The 7,341-nt window shown below is 39.4% G+C and overlaps 1 protein-coding gene and 1 pseudogene across 1 annotated transcript in view; one reads left to right on the top strand and one right to left on the bottom strand.

Moving 5' to 3' along the window:
* The window catches only part of LOC102842046, a 5,058-nt pseudogene extending 3,761 nt beyond the window's left edge, over window positions 1-1,297 (bottom strand).
* Window positions 1-7,341, top strand: part of AKAP6 (A kinase (PRKA) anchor protein 6) — a 516,985-nt gene that overhangs the window by 19,593 nt on the left and 490,051 nt on the right. The gene's annotated exons all lie outside the window — the stretch shown is intronic.

Below are 7,341 nucleotides of genomic sequence, written 5' to 3'. Positions count from 1 at the left end.
GCATCATTTCTATCACCAAGTCCAAAATTTCCAACTACTGGTCCTTCCTCTTTGCTCCCAACCTTTGCATTCCAATCACCAGTAATGAGCAATACTCTTGATTGCATGTTTGATCAATCATACTGGCAGTGAAAACTTGATTTCATTAGTGAATGGTTACTGTGAGGAGACCTTTGAAGGTGATGGGCTATTTAATTTTTTTACTTAAGTTATTCCCTATTATATTTGTACAGAAAACTATATGATTTGTCTAAGTGGACATATAAACACCTAATTTGTTAAGTGCTGTCAAGTCAGCTCCGAATTACAGTGACCCTATATAGGGTTTCCAAGGAATAGGTCGTAGGTTTCCATCAACAACCTTGTGGTTAGCAGTCCAATGCTATCTTACAGCACCACGTCAGGATTCCAAAATACCTCATTAGCACAGCAAAAGCTATAAACGATTTATTAAATGCCCATGTGGGCTTGATGATTTTCTTGGTCCCATATAAATGATAGTTTCTCCCTTGGGTGTATCTATCTGATGGATTCTGATCTTCCACACTGAATATTGAGCTACATGAATCCAAATGAATCCAAGCTTTGCATGGATTTATACAGTAGCTGACATTATCTGTGTGTGTATGACAGCAGTAGCCCTGGTGTGGCGTTGTCAGATAAGCACAGAACTGCTAACTGTGCTAATTGCAATTCCAGAAGTTCAAACCCACAAGCTGCTCTCAAAACCCTATAAATCAGAATGTAGTCTTTGGCATACAACACCAACATGATTGCAGATTTTCCTTTTCATTTTTCTCCTACCTGCTTTTTTGTTTGTTTGTTTGGCGGCTGGAAGGCGGAGCACTTTATTATTTACACGGATGAAGAGCAGGAGGGTAGAGGCCGAGGTGGGGCAGGAAGGAGGCTGAGGCTCAGTGATGATGAGTTCGTCTACGCCCCAGTCCTCATAGCTTCTGTCTGGCAGGTAGCAGCGAATGATGATGGGGATCTTTTGGGCCTTAAGTTCCTTTATGGTGATGAGCAGGGGGTCTGTCTCCCCCTCCAGCTCCACCATCATGGGGGCACACATCGCGATCTGGAGGACTCAGGTGCCCAGCACGCAGGCTCGCTCATACTTGGTCGTGTATGGGGTGGTGACCCGCTTCTGGTTGGCCTGCGGTCGGATGCTCCCTAACAGAAGGATCTCCCCGTTCTCCTGGCCCTCCTCCTCAGCATTCTCCAGGTCATATAGTCCTTCCTCCTTCTCCACATCATCAAAATTACCACCATCAAAATTGTCATTGTTGTCTGACATACTGCCCTCGTGGCAGGGATCTGGTTTTACTCCCCACAACCGCTAAGAGACCCCACAAAGAGCGCACCTTCCCCAATAGGGCGCCTTTTCCCTACCTACTTTTTGTGATTTTAGAGTCCTGGTGTGGCGCTGTGGGTTAATGTGGCAGACTGCAAAGCAGTTTGAACTGCAAGGTCGGTGGTTCAAGCTCACCAGCTGCTCCTCGGAAACTCTATACAGGGTCGTTATGGGTCGGGATGGACTCGACGGCACTTAAAACAACAACAACGTCTTAGTTAGTTATAAGCTTGAGGGGCCTACATTAAAAAAATAATGTTTCTTTCTAAACTTCCATAAGTTAAATTGTAGAGGTATTAAATGTATGTTAGAAAAAAAATGTTTCATTGTTTGGTTATTTTGTATTTTTGAAAAATAAGTCGACTTAGTTTTTCCCACAGAGCTACAAGCAATTCTATTTTGTGTCTGCCATGGGATCATAAATGAGAATGAATTATTCATAATTGCTTATTGTGGTTATCCTAAAATTCAATATGTCTTTCAAAATGCAGTTCATAAATATGTTGCAGGTTTTCCAGAACAAATTTATTGAAGCTGAAAGTAAAAGACTATGAAGAAAACTGTGCAACTCTTTAACATAATTTTATAAATTTAACACTGTTTTTATTTTGTCAAGCAAATGCTTATTTTATTCCTCACTAAAATTAGTTTTGTGTTTTTGTTTGTGGTCTCTTATTGATATTTTAGTGGATTTATTAGTCAGTGATAGCAAACCAAGAGTGAGAGAGAGTCTTATTCCTCAGTGAAACTGTTTAAGATGAATTATGGTTTCCTTTCCTAGTGTCATGACCCCAACTAGACAATGCAGCATGAACTTTGAACTCACAACTATCTTCATCCACATCCAATTACAACCAGTGATAGAACTGGCACACATCTCCTCGCTCGTCAATAAAATCTTACAAATTATTCTTAGCTCACAGTGCTTGGAAAACACGTACTTTCTTGAGCCACAATTTAGCACCACTGTTGACGGCCCTACGTTTTTTTCTTTACCTTTAAATTGTATTTATTTTGTTGTTGAGAATATGCAACACAAAACATACACCAGTCCACCAGTTTTTATATGTACAATTCAGTTACATTGATTATAGTCTTCAAGTTCTGCTAATATTTTCACTCTCTTTTTTCTGAATTGTTGCTCCCTTATTAACACACACTAGGGTTCTTGTCTAATTTTTTGAGTTGCTGTTGTCAATTTGATTTCATATAGATTGTTCTTAAAAGGTATAATGCTCAAGGCAGAACTTCTTTTTTACTCATTAGGCTAAACTATGTGGTTATTTACGAAGACTTCAGGGATAGTTTTGGTTTAAGGTTTAAAGATTATCTCAGGGAAATAGTTTCAGGCAATAGTTTCATCCACCCTCCACGCCTCCAGAAAGTCTAGAGTGAGGAATTTGAAATTCTGTTCTGCATTTCCCCACTTTTGATCAGCACTCTTCTATGAGATCTTTAATCAAAATGTTCGGTAATGATAGCTGGGCACCATCCACTTCTTCTGATTTCATGGAAAAGGAGATAGTTGTGGATGGAGGCGATTAACCACATATCCCATAATTCTCCTCTTGTTCCCTACTCTCCTTTTCCCCCTGTTGCTTCAGGTGACTATAGATCATTTATTGTGCCTTGGATGGGTACTTGAAAGCTTTTAAAACCCCAGGCACTATGCAGGCACATCTAGGAGGTAGCAAAGAAGCACTAAACATTATTAAGCCAGTTAAAGGGATGTCCCATGAAACCCTAATCCTAAAACTCCAAACCAAGAAACCAAATTCCATGAGGTGTTTGGTTGTATATACAACTTTTTTTTTTTTTTTTTTTTGGACATTGCTGTAAATTCATGAGGGGATTTCAAAAAGTTCCATTTATCTATAAACTTTTGAAGCCCTTTTATATCTATCACATAACTTTTGCCAGTTTCAGTATTTACAGTTGTACATCTTTTTGATAGCAATGATAATAATTGGCTATACAATCATACCCTTAATCAGCATGATTTTTCCATCACTGTTGACCCCCTCCCTCCTGCTCCGTAATCATTAATAAACACTGGTCTCTGTACTTTTGTGTTTTCTTGTCTTTTTATACAAGTGAGGTCATACAATATTTGTCTTTTAGTGATTGACTTATTTCACTCAGTAAAATGTATTCAACCTCCATCAACACAATAATATGTATCAAGATTTTATTTCTCCTACTAGCTGAGTATCCCATGCTACATACAAGAGGGCTTCAAAAAGTTCATGGAGAAATGGATTAAAAGAGAAAGGAATTTTTCAATGAATTTCTTGAAGCCTCATTGTCTGTACCATATTTTGTGTATCCATTCATTTCTTAAGGAGTTCTGGTAGTGTAGTGGATTACAAGTTGAGCTTCTAACTGCAAGGTCAGTAGTTCAAATCTACCAGCCGTTCCACAGGAGACAGATGAGGCTTTCTGCTTCCATAGAGATTTACAGCCTCAGAAACCTTATACCGGGTTGCTATGAGTCAGAACTGAATCCACATCACGTAACCATAACCACCATCAACCATTCATTTCTTGATGACATTTAGGCTCTTTCCACGTCTTGGCTATTGTAAATAGTGCTATAATGAACACTGGTGTATAAGTCTCCTTGTGAGTCTGTGTTTTCAAAATATTGGAGTACATTACTTTAAGTTATACGTCTTGGAGTGGCACTGCAGGATAATGCACTGAACCATAGGTCAGTGGTTCCAACTCACCAGCTGCTCTTTAGAAACCCTATAAAGGATCACTATAAGCTGGGAATGATTTGCCCCATCAGATTTGCTTTTGTTCCTCAAACTCTGATGGGGCAAGATCAGGGCTGTAGGGTGGATGGGGTAAGGTCTCCCAACAAAATTCTACAATAGCCCTTGTTACCCTTGAAGAATGAGCAGGTGCATTGTCATGATGGGAAAACAAATTCTTGCTGTAATGTTCCTGGACTTTTCCCTGCCAATGCAGTTTCCAATTTCTTTCAAACTTCTTCATAATAAGTCCCCTGTGGCTTTTGAGAAAGTCTATCAAGATGACCCCTTTGGGGTTCCAGAAACCAGCCTCCATAGCCTTTGAACTGACCTTTCTGGCTTGTATTTAACTGGCCCAGCAGATCCCCTCAGAAGCCACTGTTTGATTGGACCAGTTTTTTGAAGGTACCCTAATGAGATTAAGACAAATGTTCACTGAGAGAATGTCTGCAGCAATCCACTGATTGCAGAGACATGTTTAAACATGTTTTTTTTTTGGAATATACCAATGGGTTTATGAACTGGAGTTCTAGCAGCAATACTTTTTGACTTACCTTCATATACCTTTTTATCTTCTCAGACAAGTTTAAAAGTATTTTAAGGTCAGGTTTTCCTACTGCTTTATATAAAATTTCAAACTTATTTTTGGTCAATTGATTGAATCTCACATTTTAATTTTTAAATTTCCTTTTTGCTCACTCTAGATGACATCACCACGCAAGGAAACCATAACTTGCCATGGATATTTCAGTGAAAAAAAAAAAAAAAAAGATTCATAAGCATTTAAAATTTAGTGTAATTATTTACAGAAGCTTTGGGCTTAGAGTTTGGACAAACTAAACAGAATTTTATTGGAATTAACTCAGAACAAAAATTGACATTTTTATTAAAGAATAAGATGAGTAATCTCAATTAGATTCCTTTAAAGAAGGAACTCCAGTTAATATAACCCAAAGTATGGGCCAAATTAAAAGAACAAGCAGATCTGTGTTGGAAGAAGTGCAGCCAGAATACTCCGTGGAGGCCAGTGTAGCCAAACTTCATCTCTCATATTTTGGACATATTGTCAGGAGGGACCAGTCCCTGGAGAAAGATATCATGTTTGGTAAGGTGGAGGGTCAGAAAAAAAGGGGAAGACCCCCAGCGAGATGGATTGTCAAAGTGGCAGCATCAGTGGGCTCAAGTGTGGCAACAGTTGTGAGGTTGGCCCAGGATTGGGCTGTCTCGTTCTGTTTTGCATAGGGTCTCTGTGAGTCAGTACCAACTCGATGGCACCTAACAATAAGTTAACATAAGCCAAAGTATGGGCCAAATTAAATCTCTATGCCCTATAAGTTTTTTTTAAGTTCAATTCTTCTAAATCTTTAATAGATTGTATATCATATTTGAAAGGAAGTAGAATTACAAATCTATCTTCTTCTTGGAATGTCTAGCAGATTAACATTCATTTACATTCTTTTTCTGTCCAAGTTAGAGCTTATATGGAAATGTGCTCACTAAGCACATTACTTCTAATGGATCCTAAAGAAGAGTATTGATTTCAAAAGTTAGGATCTGGTACATTGACTAATAATGCAGTCATAAATCTATCCACAACCACTTCCATTTCTATAGAAAGGAGGGCAAATGGGGTAAGAACTATAAATGGTATGTTGATAACTGATGTCTAAGACCAAAGGTCCTTTGGGAAGTAAAGAAATCTGTCTACAAATGAGGTGAAACAGAATGACTTTTGTTTGTAGCTGGGTAACTCTACCTCAGTGGCAGTTTCTTTTTGTTTTCAACCTCCTGAATTAGTACCAGTGTCCAGTGTCCAGTCTCTGTCACTAACCTCAGGATGTAGTAGCACATCCCTCTTCGAGTCTCAGCTACCTCATTAGTAAAATTAAAGCACTATGGTCTTTTCAGTGTTCTTTCCAACTTTAACATTTTGAAAAGTTAATAAGGCACACCCTAAGCAAACTGTGAAATCTGCCAAGTGTGTGGCCTTGATCTCCAATCTCCTCTTCCTGCACCTGGGTGAGGATGCAAACTTCCTCTTACAGTTCCACAGAACATTTAATCTGCTAGAAAGACAACTAACCAGTGCCCTAGCATTTGCATTTTACTTTTCTCTAAATGCTAATTATGCATGGATAACTTCAGCTCATCCCATAATACCACAGATCTCTCATGAGGGACTTGCCTAAGGTGGCACAGGAGTCCTGGTGTGACACTACAGGATAATCACTGGATTGCTGGGCTAGTTTGAATGGCAAGGTCACTGGTTCAAACCCACCAGCTACTCCTTGAACATCCTATATAGGATTGCTAAGAGTTGGAATAGGCTTGACTGAACATAACAGCAACAACAATGTCACCCGAGCTATCATGTGTCTAACCCTAACCTGTGAGTTACTGTCCCCTCCCTCCCACCCCTGGTAACCATTGAAGAATTTTCTTTTAGTATGGAAATGTTTTCTTAGTAATGAATTTTTACAATATTTGTACTTTTGTGCCTGATTTGACTTCGCATAATGTCCTCAAGGTTCATCCATGTTATGAGGTGTTTTGCAGCTTCATTATTCTTCAGAGTAGCATAATGTTCCATTGTGAATACATTCCAAAGTTTGTTTATCCATTCTTCTACTGATGGGCACTTAAGGAGCTCTGGTAGTGTAGTGGTTACGAATCGGGCTGCGAACCTAAAGGTCAGCGGTTCGAAACTACCAGCTACTCCGCGGGAGAAAGATGAGGCTTTCTACTCCCTTAAGGATTTACACCCTGTACAGGGTCGCTATGGGTCGGAACCGACTCAACGGCACGTAACAACAACAACTGATGGGCACTTAGGCTGTCTCCATCTTTTTGCTATTATGTATAGTGCTGTGATGTACACTGGTGTGCATATACCTACTTGTGTTCTGGTTTGGATATATACCAAGAGAGGAATTGCTAGATCATAAGGTATTTCTATTTCCAACTTTCTTAGGAAGCGCCATACTATTTTCCAGAGTGGTTGAACCATTTTACAGTCCCACCAGCAATGTAGGAGAGTCCCAGTTTCTCCACACCCTCACCAGCATTTATTGTTTTCTGCTTTTTTGAACTGTGCTGTTAACGATGGTGTGAGATGATATTTCACTATTGTTTTGATTTACACTGGGCTGCTAATCTCACAGTCAGCAGTTTGAAACTACCAGCTGTTCTGCAGGAGAAAGAGGAGGCTTTCTACTCCCGTAAAGATTTACA

This window comes from Chrysochloris asiatica, unplaced genomic scaffold (genome assembly GCF_000296735.1).
Source record: "Chrysochloris asiatica unplaced genomic scaffold, ChrAsi1.0 scaffold00017, whole genome shotgun sequence".
Classification (NCBI taxonomy): domain Eukaryota; kingdom Metazoa; phylum Chordata; class Mammalia; order Afrosoricida; family Chrysochloridae; genus Chrysochloris; species Chrysochloris asiatica.
The sequence above is the reverse complement of the archived record's forward strand: the minus strand, read 5'-3'. Positions and strand labels throughout refer to the sequence as shown.